We start from the raw sequence: 11,551 nt of genomic DNA, 5'->3' as shown, positions 1-11,551 counted from the left end.
ACGGGGTGAGGGTGAGAGTGAGAGTGAGTGAGTGAGAATGAGAGTGAGTGAGAGTGAGTGTGAGTGAGAATGAGTGAGAATGAGTGAGAATGAGAGTGAGTGAGTGTGAGTGAGTGTGAGTGAGCGAGGGCAAATGCATTTTTTAAGTCACAGTACACTGAGTCCAGCAAGCCCTAGCAAGAGAAAATGCATTTTTTTTTAAGTCACAGGACACCGAGTCCTGCTAGCTAGCAAGAGCAAATGCTGTTTTTTTAAAGTCGCAGTGCACTGAGTCCTGCTATTGCGTTTGGGAACGGCTTGTGCTGGGGGACCAGGCCTCCCGTGTGACTGATCTAGTATGATATAAATATGTATGAAAAATGAATAACACGCACACATCTAAATAAAATTGTCCCCCAGTGTGTGTGTACGATAGTGTTAGTGTGAGGGTATAGTTTAGAGATACAGCGCGGAAACAGGCCCTTCGGCCCACCGAGTCCGCGACGACCAGCGATCTCCGCACACTAATACTATCCCCCCACCCCCACACACACACACACACACACACACACACACTGGGGGACAATTTACAATTTTACACCAAAGCCAATTCACCTACAAACCCGGAGTGTGGGAGGAAACCGGAGCGCCCGGAGAAAACCCACCCAGGTCACGGAGAGAGAACGTGCAAACTCCGCGCCCGTGGTCAGGATGGAACCCGAGGAGCAGAAATAATAATATTCTGTTGTATCTCGGAGTTTGTTTGACGTTGTATTTTTCAAACGCATCGTAAATTGGAAACAGCACTAGTCGGAAACGCGAGTTGAGGCATCGAAAGCCGGCGAGCATCGAAACGCACCTTCGCGAACCAGAGATCGGTCTGTCTCTCTTTGCGAACTTCCCACGACTTCAGCTCTACAAGCAGAGGATTATCGACTTCACCCAGAGCCGGCGAATCTGTCTCGAACTCCGTCCGACTGTGGCGGGGAAATAGGGAACTGGTTGAGACTCTCTTCCCCTCTCCGCTCCTCTCCTCCCCTCCCCCTCCCCTCCCCTCCCTCTCCTCCTCAGTTACTCCAGCACTTTGTGTCTTCCTTCGATATAAACCAGCAGCTGCAGTTCTTTCTTACAAAGAGGGAGGGGGAGAGAGGGGGAGAGGGGGGGAGAGGGGGTGAGAGGGGGTGAGAGGGGGTGAGAGGGGGAGAGAGGGGGAGAGAGACAGACGGACACACATGCGGAGGGAGAGAGGCGGAGGGAGAGAGAGAGAAAGGGAGAGAGAGAGAGAGAGAGAGAGAGAGAGAGAGAGACGGACAGGCGGAGGGAGAGAGGCGGAGGGAGAGAGGCGGAGGGAGAGAGGCGCAGTGTAGGTTTACAAGGTTAATTCCCGAAATGGCGGGACTGTCATATGCTGAGAGAATGGAGCGGCTGGACTTGTACACTCTGGAGTTTAGAAGGATTAGAGTAGGGAATCTTATTGAAAGAGAGAGAGTCAATAGTCAGTTTATTCATCACGTACACAATAAGGTGCAGTGATATGAATTTGCCAGCAACGGTACCATCAAAAAGAACACACAGTACACAATACACATTTAACACAGATATTGCCCACAGCATTCTTCACTGTGCAGGAGAAAGAAAGGAGAGAGAGAGGCAGAAAGAGGGCGGAGACAGAGAGAGAGAGGGGGGGGGGGGTACAGAGAGTGGCAGAGAGAGAGAAGGGGAGACAGAGGGGGGGGAGACAGAGAGAGGCAAAGAGAGAGAGAGGGGGAGACAGAGAGAGAGGGGGAGAGGGGCGGAAACAGAGAGAGGTGGAGAGAGAGGCGGGCAGAGAGAGAGGGGGAGGGAGAGGGGGGGAGGGAGAGAGGGGGAGGGGGGAGGGGGGAGGGAGAGAGGGGGGGAGGAGAGAGGAGAGAGGTGGGAGGAGAGAGGGGGAGAGAAAGGGGGGGAGAGAAGTGGAGAGGGGGAGGGAGAGAGAGAGGGGGGAGGGAGAGAGAGATGGGGGAGGGAGAGAGAGGGGGGAGGGAGAGAGGGGGAGGGAGAGATAGAGAGACAATACCGTTTCAGTTCAGTCAGCTCGTCTGATTTGAGGCTTGCGAGCTGCTCCTCGAGTTGTTCTTCCTCTCCGAGTTCTCCGTCCACCTCCGCGACTCCCCCGACATCTTCACCCTCCTCATCCGAGCTGTGGAGACCAGAGATACGGCCGTTAAAACCCCCGCTCTCTACCCCCATCTCTCCCTCCCTCCCTCTCTGCTGATATAACCATGGATCATAGGCTTCCTCGCTTCTCTCCCTATTCCTGCCTTCCCCTCATCTCTCCATTCCTCTCACCTAATTTGAGGAAGGACATCCTTGTGAGTGAGGCAGTGCAGCGTAGGTTCACGAGATTGATCCCTGGGATGGCGGGACTGTCATATGAGGAAAGATTGAAAAGACTAGGCTTGTATTCACTGGAGTTTAGAAGGATGAGGGGGTAGGATCTTATAGAAACATAAACATTTATAAAAGGACTGGACAAGCTAGATGCAGGACAAATGTTCCCAATGCTGGGCGAGTCCAGAACCAGGGGCAACACACTTAGAATAAAGGGGAGGCCATTTAAGACTGTGAGAAGAAACTTTTTCACCCAGAGTTGTGATTTTGTGGAATTCCCTGCCACAGACGGCAGTGGAGGCCAAGTCACTGGATGGATTTAAGAGCGAGTTAGATAGAGCTCTAGGGGCTAGTGGAGTCAAGAGATATGGGGAGATGGCAGGCACGGGTTATTGATTGGGGACGATCAGCCATGATCACAATGAATGGCGGTGCTGGCTCGAAGGGCCGAATGTCCTCTTCCTGCACCTATTTTCTATGTTTCCTCCATCTCTATATCTCCTCCATCCCTCCATTGCCTCTTTACTCTCATCTCTCCATCCCTGCATTTCTCTCATCTCTTCATCTCCCCATTCCTCTCATCTTTCTTCTATCCATTGCCTCCTTCCTCCCATCTCTCCATCTATATTACTAAAAGTCTGATCTTGACCGCTTTTGGCCCACTGTGCAGCGATTTCCGAGAGAACGCCGTCACCTACGGCCGTCATTTTTGGCCTCCTCGCTCAAAGCCCCCCTCCGCCTTTCGGGACCGGAGGATTTTTCCCATCGATGAAAAATCAGAGATATTAATGTTTCTTTTAAATTGCCATTCTCTCTGCTGCCCCTGCTGGTGGGATGGGGGAGGGACTATAAAGCCCGGAAGTGATGTGCCTCACTCAGTCTGTGCAACATGGAGGAAGCCTGAGAGTCATGTCTCTCTGAGCTGTGAATAACACTGAACACATGTGTACTCAACTGTGAGTACCCTTAATGTAGTTCTAAAATGATTGCAAAAAGTGTCTATTGGTTCTAAAATTGTTGCAAAAAGTGTCTATTGGTTCTAAAATGCATGCAAAAAGTGCATTTTCTGGTTCTAAAATGGTTGCAAAAAGTGTGTATTGGTTCTAAAATGTTTACAAAAAGTGTCTCTATTGTTTCCAAAATGCTTACAAAAAGTGTCTCTATTGATTCTAAAATGCTTACAAAAAGTGTCTATTGGGTCTAAAATGCTTGCAAAAAGTGTCTCTATTGGTTCTGAAAATGCTTGCAAAAAGTGTGTCAATTGGTTCTAAAATGCTTGCAAAAAGTGTCTCTATTGGTTCTGAAAATGCTTGCAAAAAGTGTCTATTGGTTCTAAAATGCTTGCAGAAATTATCTTTTGGTTCTAAAATGCTTGCAGAAAGTGTCTCTATTGGTTCTAAAATGCTTGCAAAAGTGTCTATTGGTTCTAAAATGCTTGCAGAAATTATCTTTTGGTTCTAAAGTGCTTGCAGAAAGTGTCTCTATTGGTTCTAAAGCTTGCAAAAGTGTCTATTGGTTCTAAAATGCTTGCAAAAAGTGTCTATTGGCTGTTGTTGTGGTGGTAACTGCTTTGAAAGGCTGCATTGCAAAAAAAATGGCTGTTGGCGGTGGTAACTGCTTTTAAATGGCTGCACTGAATTTGGTGGCCTTGCACCCTGCTTGAAATGGCAGGAAACACCACTTGAGTTTGGTGGCCCTGCACCCTGCTTGAAGTGGTATGAAACTGCACTTGCATTCAGTGACCTTGCACCCTGCTTGAAGTGGTCGGAAACTGCACCTGAATTTGGTGGCCTTGCACCATGCTTGAAGTGGTAAGAAATTGCACTTGAATTTGGTGGCTTTGCACCCTGCTTGAAATGGTAGGAAACTGCATTTGAATTTGGTTGCCTTACACCCTGCTTGAAGTGGAATTTCAAAGAATGGCCGTGAGTCAACTGTTAGTCCACCAGCTGTTAGTGAGCTGTCAGCACATCAGGCTTGAGTACCTGAGCTGCCACCTCAAGAATCCATTTGGCCCACAATGTCCATACTAACCAGTCCCTTCAGCCCACAGTACCCATACTGCATCGGGGGACCAGTCCTCCCGTGTGAACATGGGGGTCCCACTTCGTCCGGTAGAAACATAAAAATTAGTTGCAGGAGTAGGCCATTCGGCCCTTCGAGCTTGCACTGCCTTTCAATATGATCATGGCTGATCATCCAACTCAGTATCCTGTACCTGCCTTCTCTCCATACCCCCTGATTCCTTTAGCCACAAGGGCCACATCTAACTCCCTCTTAAATGTAGCCAATGAACTGGCATCAACTACCTTCTGTGGCAGAGAATTCCACAGATTCACCACTCTCTGTGTGAAAAATGTTTTTCTCATCTCGGTCCAAAAAGACTTTCCCTCTTATCCTTAAACTGTGACTTCCCCAACATCGGGAATAATCTTCCTGCATCTAGCCTGTCCAACCCCTTAAGAATTTTGTAAGTTTCTATAAGATCCCCCCTCAATCTTCTAAATTCTAGCGAGTACAAGCCGAGTCTATCCAGTCTTTCTTCATATGAAGGTCCTGACATCCCAGGAATCAGTCTGGTGAACCTTGTCTGTACTCCCTCTATGGCAAGAATGTCTTTCCTTAGATTAGACCAAAACTGTACGCAATACTTCAGGTGTGGTCTCCCCAGGACCCTGTACAACTGCAGTAGAACCTCCCTGCTCCTATACGCAAATCCTTTTGCCATGAATGCTAACATGCCATTTGCTTTCTTCACTTCCTGCTGTACCTGCATGCCTACTTACAATGACTGGTGTACCATGACTCCCAGGTCTCGTCGCATCTCCCCTTTTCCTAATCGGCCATCATTCAGATAACAGTCTACTTTCCTGTTTTTGCCACCAAAGTGGATAACCTCACATTTATCCACATTATACTGCATCTGCCATGCATTTTCCCACTCACCCAGCCTATCCAAGTCACCTTGCAGCCTCCTAGCATCCTCCTCACAGCTAACACTGCCCCCCAGCTTCGTGACCTGCATTTGTTTTAACTAATCTTTTTCTATTCACATATCTATAAAAACTTTTGCAGTCAGTTTTTATGTTCCCTGCCAGTTTTCTTTCATAATCTATTTTCCCTTTCCTAATTAAACCCTTTGTCCTCCTCTACTGGACTCTGAATTTCTCTCAGTCCTCTGGTAGGCTGCTTTTTCTGGCTAATTTGTACGCTTCATCTTTTGTTTTGATACTATCCCTTCCCTGATTTATTCTTTTGCCAAACTGGGATGAACAATTGTTGTAGTTCATCCATGCAGTTTTTAATTGCCTTCCATTGCACATCCACCATCAACCCTTTAAGAATCAATTGCCAGTCTATCTTGGCTAATTCACGTCTCATACCCTCAAAGTTACCTTTCTTTAAGTTCAGAACCCTTGTTTCTGAATTAAATACGTCACTCTCCATCCTAATGAACTCAACCATATTATGGTCACTCTTGCCCAAGGGGCCACGCACAACAAGACTGCTAACTAACCCTTCCTCATTACTCAATACCCAGTCTAGAATAGCCTGCTCTCTCGTTGGTTCCTCCACATGTTGGTTTAGAAAACTATCCCGCATACATTCCAAGAAATCCTCTTCCTCAGGACCGCTGCCAATTTGATTCACCCAATCTACATGTAGATTGAAGTCACCCATTATAACTATTTTTACCTTTGTTGCACGCATTTCTAATTTCCTGTTTGATGCCATCCCCAACTCCACTACTACTGTTAGGTGGCCTGTACACAACACCCACTAGCGTTTTCTGCCCTTCAGTGTTTCGCAACTCTACCCATATCGATTCCGCATCCTCCAAGCTAATGTCCTTCCTTTCTATTGCGTTAATCTCCTCTCTAACCAGCAACGCTACCCCACCTCCTTTTCCTTTCTGTCTATCCCTCCGGAATATTGAATATCCCTAGATGTTCAGCTCCCAGCCTTGGTCACCCTGGAGCCATGTCTCCGTGATCCCAACTATATCATAGTCATTAATAGCTATCTGCACATTCAACTCATCCACCTTATTACGAATGCTCCTTGCATTGAGACACAAAGCCTTCAGGCTTGTTTTTACAACACTCTTACCCCTTATACAATTATGTTGAAAAGTGGCCCTTTTTGATTTTTGCTCTGGATTTGTCTGCCTGCCACTTTTACTTTTCACCTCGCTACCTATTGCTTCTACCCTCATTTTACACCCCTCTGTCTCTCTGCTCACACATTTAAGAAACCCTCCACCTCTTAATCTCTGTTTATTATCTTTTTCTTCTTTCCCCCCTACATGTTGGGTCTGAGTGCTTCCCTTCTCTGCCTCCTGCCTCACACACTGTCTACTAGCTTTCTCTATTTGAGTCCCCCCTCCCCAACCGTTCTAGTTTAAAGTCTCCCCGGTAGCCTTTGCAAATCTCCCCACCAGGATATTGGTCCCCCTCGGGTTCAAGTGCAACCCGTCCTTTTGTACAAGTCACACCTTCCCCAAAAGAGGTCCCAATGATCCAGAAACTTAAATCCTCCCCTCTCACCAGTCCCTCAGCCACGCATTTATCCTCCACCTCGCTCCATTCCTACTCTCACTGTCGCGTGGCACAGCAGTAATCCTGAGATTGTTCCCTTTGAGGTCCTTCTCCTTAACTCTCTTCCTAACTCCCTAAATTCCCCTTTCAGGACCGCTTCTCTTTTTCTGCCTATGTCGTTGGTACCTATATGTGCCACGACCTCATGCTCCTCTCCCTCCCATTTCAGGATATCTTGGACGCGTTGAGACACATCCCTGACCCTGGCACCAGGGAGGCAAACTACCATCCGGGTCTCCTGACCGTGTCCACAGAATCGCCTGTCTGACCCCCTAACTATAGAGTCCCCAATTACTATTACCCTCCTCTTCTTTTCCTTACCCTTCTGAGCAACAGGGACGGTCTCTGTACCGGAGGCCCGACCGCTGTCGCTACCCCCAGGTAGGCTGTCCCCCCCCCAACCGTACTGAAACAGGAGTACTTATTGCCACGGTGTACAGCCACCGAGGTACTCTCTAGTCCCTGCCTCTGCCCCTTGCCCTTCCTAACCGTGACCCACTTGTCTGTCTCCCATGGTCTTGGAGTGACCACCTCTCTATAACCTCCTCACTCTTCCTGACCAGACAGAGGTCATCGAGCTGCTGCTCCAGGTTCCTAATACGGTCCCTTAGGAGTCCCATCTCGACGCACCTGGCGCAGATGTGGACGTCTGGAAGGCTATCAGATTCCATGACCTCCCACATCTGACATCCAGAACAGTAAACTGCCCTGGGCCTCATTCTCCCCCCTTACCCGGGATACAAAGCAAAGATACTGAAACAAAGTGCTGGAAGAAATCAGCAGGGATCTGACTCCCAATCAGCTGCTTCCTCTAGTCCGCTTCTACCAATCAGCGGCTTCCTCAAGCCCACTTATTTTGAACTGTGAATGGAACGTTACAGAGTTGGGTTCCTCCCACTGCAACTGCTCCTGGGCCATCTATCTCATCTCCCTCTATCTCACCATCCCTCCAATCCTCTCCTCTCATCCCCAGAGAAGCGCGGATGAAGCTGGACAATGATCTTCTGTGTTTCAAATGATATGTGTCTTATCTGGGACACGTGACAACAGCACACTCTTGACTTGACCTGACCTATACAACGCTATATTGCAGCGTAGATGGTATTGTAATACACTCTATAATGCAGCATCATCTGCTCCACAAGGTAGACATCTCCTAGCATCTATCCACAGCCAACGGAGACAAACGCTCACTGGATCGCTACGGAGTGGTCACAGGAGTGGAAGGCAACCTCATCTCCATCTCCACATCTCTCTCATCTCCTTTCCTCTCATCTCCTCATCTCTCCATCCCTCTCATCTCCCTCATCTATCTCATCTCCCCTAATCTCTTCCCAACTCCTCTTCTCTCTCTGATCTCCTCATCTATCTCATCTCTCCATCTCCCCTCATCTCCTCCCATCTCTCTCATCTCTCTCACCTTCTCTCATCTTTGTCATCTCATATCTCCCCATCTCTCTCCTCTCATTTCCCCATCTCCTCTCATCTCCTCTCATCTCATCTCATCACCCTCGTCTCCTCTCCTCTCATCTCTCCATCTCCCTCTAACTCTCCATCTCCCTCTATCTCCCTATTCCTCTCCTCTCTCCTCTATCTCCGCTTTCCTCTCATCCCCAGAGAAGCGCGGATGAAGCTGGACAATGATCTTCTGTGTTTCACATGATATGTGTCCTATCTGGGACATGTGACAACAGCACTCTCTTGACTAGACCTGACCTATACAACGCTATATTGCAGCGTAGATGGTATTATAGTGCATTGTAATACACTCTATAATGCAGCATCATCTGCTCCACATGGTATACACCTCCTGGCATCCATCCACAGCCAACGGAGACAAACGCTCATTGGATCGCCACTGAGTGGTCACAGTAGTGGAAGGCAACCTCATCTCCATCTCCACATCTCTCTCATCTCCTTTCCTCATCTCACCATCACTCACATCTCCTCTCATCTCTCCATCCCTCATCTCATCTATATCTTCTCCCCTCATCTCCTCGGCTCTCTCTGATCTCATCTATCTCATCTCTCCATCTCCCCTCATCTCCTCCCATCTCTCTCACCTCCTCTCATATATCTCATCTCTTAACTCCCCATCTCTCTCCTCTCATCTCCCTTCCTCTCATCCCCTCATCTGCCCTCATCTCCTCTCCCTCATCTCTCCATCCCTCCCATCTCTCCATTGCCTCCTTCCTCTCTCCTCTCCATCTCCCTCTATCTCTCCATCCCTCCACTTCTCTCCTCTCTCCTCCACCTCCCCGTTCCTCTCATCACCAGAGGAGCACGGATGAAGCTGGACAATGATCTTCTGTTTCAAATGATATGTCACGTCTATCTAGGACACGTGACAATAACACTCTCTTGACTTGACGACCTACACAACGTTATGTTGCAGTGTAGATGGTATTATAGTGCATTGTAATACTTTATAATGCAGCAGCATCTGCTCCACAAGGTAGACATCTCCTAGCATCCATCCACAGCCAACGGAAACAAACGCTCACTGGATCGCCATCGAGTGGACACAGGAGTGGAAGGCAACCTCATCTCCATCTCCCCATCCCTCTCATCTCCCCCCATCTCTCCATTCCTGCCTTTCCCTCATCTCTCCATCTCATCTCCTCTCATCTCATCTCGTCTCATCTCCTCCCCTCTCATCTCCCCTCATCTCTCTCATCTCCACTAATCTCATCTCCCCATTCCTCTCATCTCCTCTCATCTCACCATCCCTCCATGTTGGCACTCATAACAAGAGGAGTGCAGTATAGGAGCAAAGAGGTCCTGCTGGCCGACTCCTGCACGTTGTCCAATGTCTATTCGCAAGAAGATCTCCCTCCACCTCCCCGTTCCTCTCATCTCCCCCATCTCTCCATTTCTGCCTTCCTCTCATCTCTCCATCACCCCTCATCTCTCCATTGCTGCCTTTCTCTCCTCTCCCATCTCCCTTCATCTCCATCCCTACCTTCATCTCATCTCCCTCCATCCCTCTCATCCTCCATCTCTCCATTCCTGCCTTCCTCTCCTCCCTCCATTAATGCATTCCCTTCATCTCTCCACCTCCCTCATCTCTCCATTCCTGCCTTCCTCTCATCTCCCCAACCCCCTCATCTCCCTCCCTCCCCATCCAACAGACAATAGACAATAGGTGCAGGAGGAGGCCATTCGGCCCCTTCGAGCCAACACCGCCATTCACTGTGATCACAGCTGATCATCCGCAATCAGTACCCCGTTCCTGCCTTCTCCCCATATCCCCTGACTCCACTATCTAACTCTCTCTTGAAAGCATCCAGAGAACCGGCCTCCACCACACTCTGAGGCGATCGCTGGTCGGCGCGGACTTGGTGGGCCAAAGGGCCTGTTTCCGCGTTGAATCTCCAAACTAAACTGGTGTGTGAACGGGTGATCGCTGGTCGGCACAGACTCGATGGGCCGAAGGGCCTGTTTCCCTGCTGTATCTCCGAACTAAACAAGTGTGTGAACGGGCGATCGCTGGTTAGCGCGGACTCGGTGGGCCGAAGGGCCTGTTTGCTCATTGTTATCTTTGAAGTAAAAAGGGAATAGATGAGGCAGGGAGGGGAGGCCGAGAGTTTCGGGCCTGTTTCAAGATGGCCGACTTTTGCCTCCTGTTTCCTCACTGTATCTCTGAACTGAACCTTCCCTCTCTCTCTCCCTTCCCCCACCCTTCCCTGAAACTTACCCGTTTGAGGTCGACATCTTTAGCTTGTTCTCTTAATTCTTTAGCGAGATATTTTCGTAACTTATTCCTCCAGTTTAGAAGTGACCTGTGGGGGCAAGAGAGAGGAGGTTAGAGAGAGGAGGTTAGAGAGGGGAGGTTAGAGAGGGGAGGTTAGAGAGGGGAGGTTAGAGAGGGGAGGTTAGAGAGGGGAGGTTGGAGAGGGGAGGTTGGAGAGGGGAGGTTGGAGAGGGGAGGTTGGAGAGGGGAGGAGGAGGGAGGAGGAGAGGGGAGGAGGAGAGTGGAGGAGTGGATTTCATAACAAGAGGATTTCAGTATCGGAGTAAAGAGGTTCTTCTGCAGTTGTATAGGCCTCTGGTGAGACCACACATGAGTATTGTGTACTGTTTTGGTCTCCTACTTTGAGGAAGGAATTTCCTTGTGATTGAGGCAGTGCAGCACAGGTTCACGAGATTGATCCCTGGGATGGCGGGACTGTCATACGAGGAAAGATTGAAAAGACTAGGCGGGGGGGGGGGGGGGGGGGGGGGGGGGGGGGGAGAGAGAGAGTCACCTCGCTGACATGATCCAGAAAGTCGACTGCATTCTGTGCCTTTATGAAGTCCATTAGCGTCGATCGATGATAGAGTGTGTAGCCGGGCCGCGGTGTTTGAACCGGCCCGTTCGCGGAACTCGGTGAGCCGCGGGACTGCTTTACCATCGCCCGGTGGGGTATCACCTCAGCGCACAGGGAGAAGAGACAGCAGCCCTAATATTTTTTGCCTCCATCACAGTGAGGAGGTTCTTGGTGGACTCACTGTGGTGGATGTTAATTTGTGTTTACTGTCTGTTCTGTTGTCTATTATTGTATTGTATGTATGACTGCAGGCATGAAATTCGTTCAGACTGAAAGGTCTGAATGACAATAAAG

The 11,551-nt window shown here is 49.2% G+C and overlaps 1 long non-coding RNA gene across 1 annotated transcript in view; it reads left to right on the top strand.

The window, feature by feature from the left end:
• The first annotated feature begins 10,643 nt into the window (after positions 1–10,643).
• LOC116970121 overlaps positions 10,644–11,551 on the top strand; it is a 16,056-nt gene continuing 15,148 nt past the window's right edge. Inside the window, exon 1 of the long non-coding RNA XR_004411019.1 lies at positions 10,644–10,731. This is a non-coding gene — a long non-coding RNA (uncharacterized LOC116970121). The remainder of the gene's footprint in view (positions 10,732–11,551) is intronic.

The sequence above is a fragment of the Amblyraja radiata genome, unplaced genomic scaffold, assembly GCF_010909765.2.
Source record: "Amblyraja radiata isolate CabotCenter1 unplaced genomic scaffold, sAmbRad1.1.pri scaffold_540_ctg1, whole genome shotgun sequence".
Classification (NCBI taxonomy): domain Eukaryota; kingdom Metazoa; phylum Chordata; class Chondrichthyes; order Rajiformes; family Rajidae; genus Amblyraja; species Amblyraja radiata.
The sequence above is the reverse complement of the archived record's forward strand: the minus strand, read 5'-3'. Positions and strand labels throughout refer to the sequence as shown.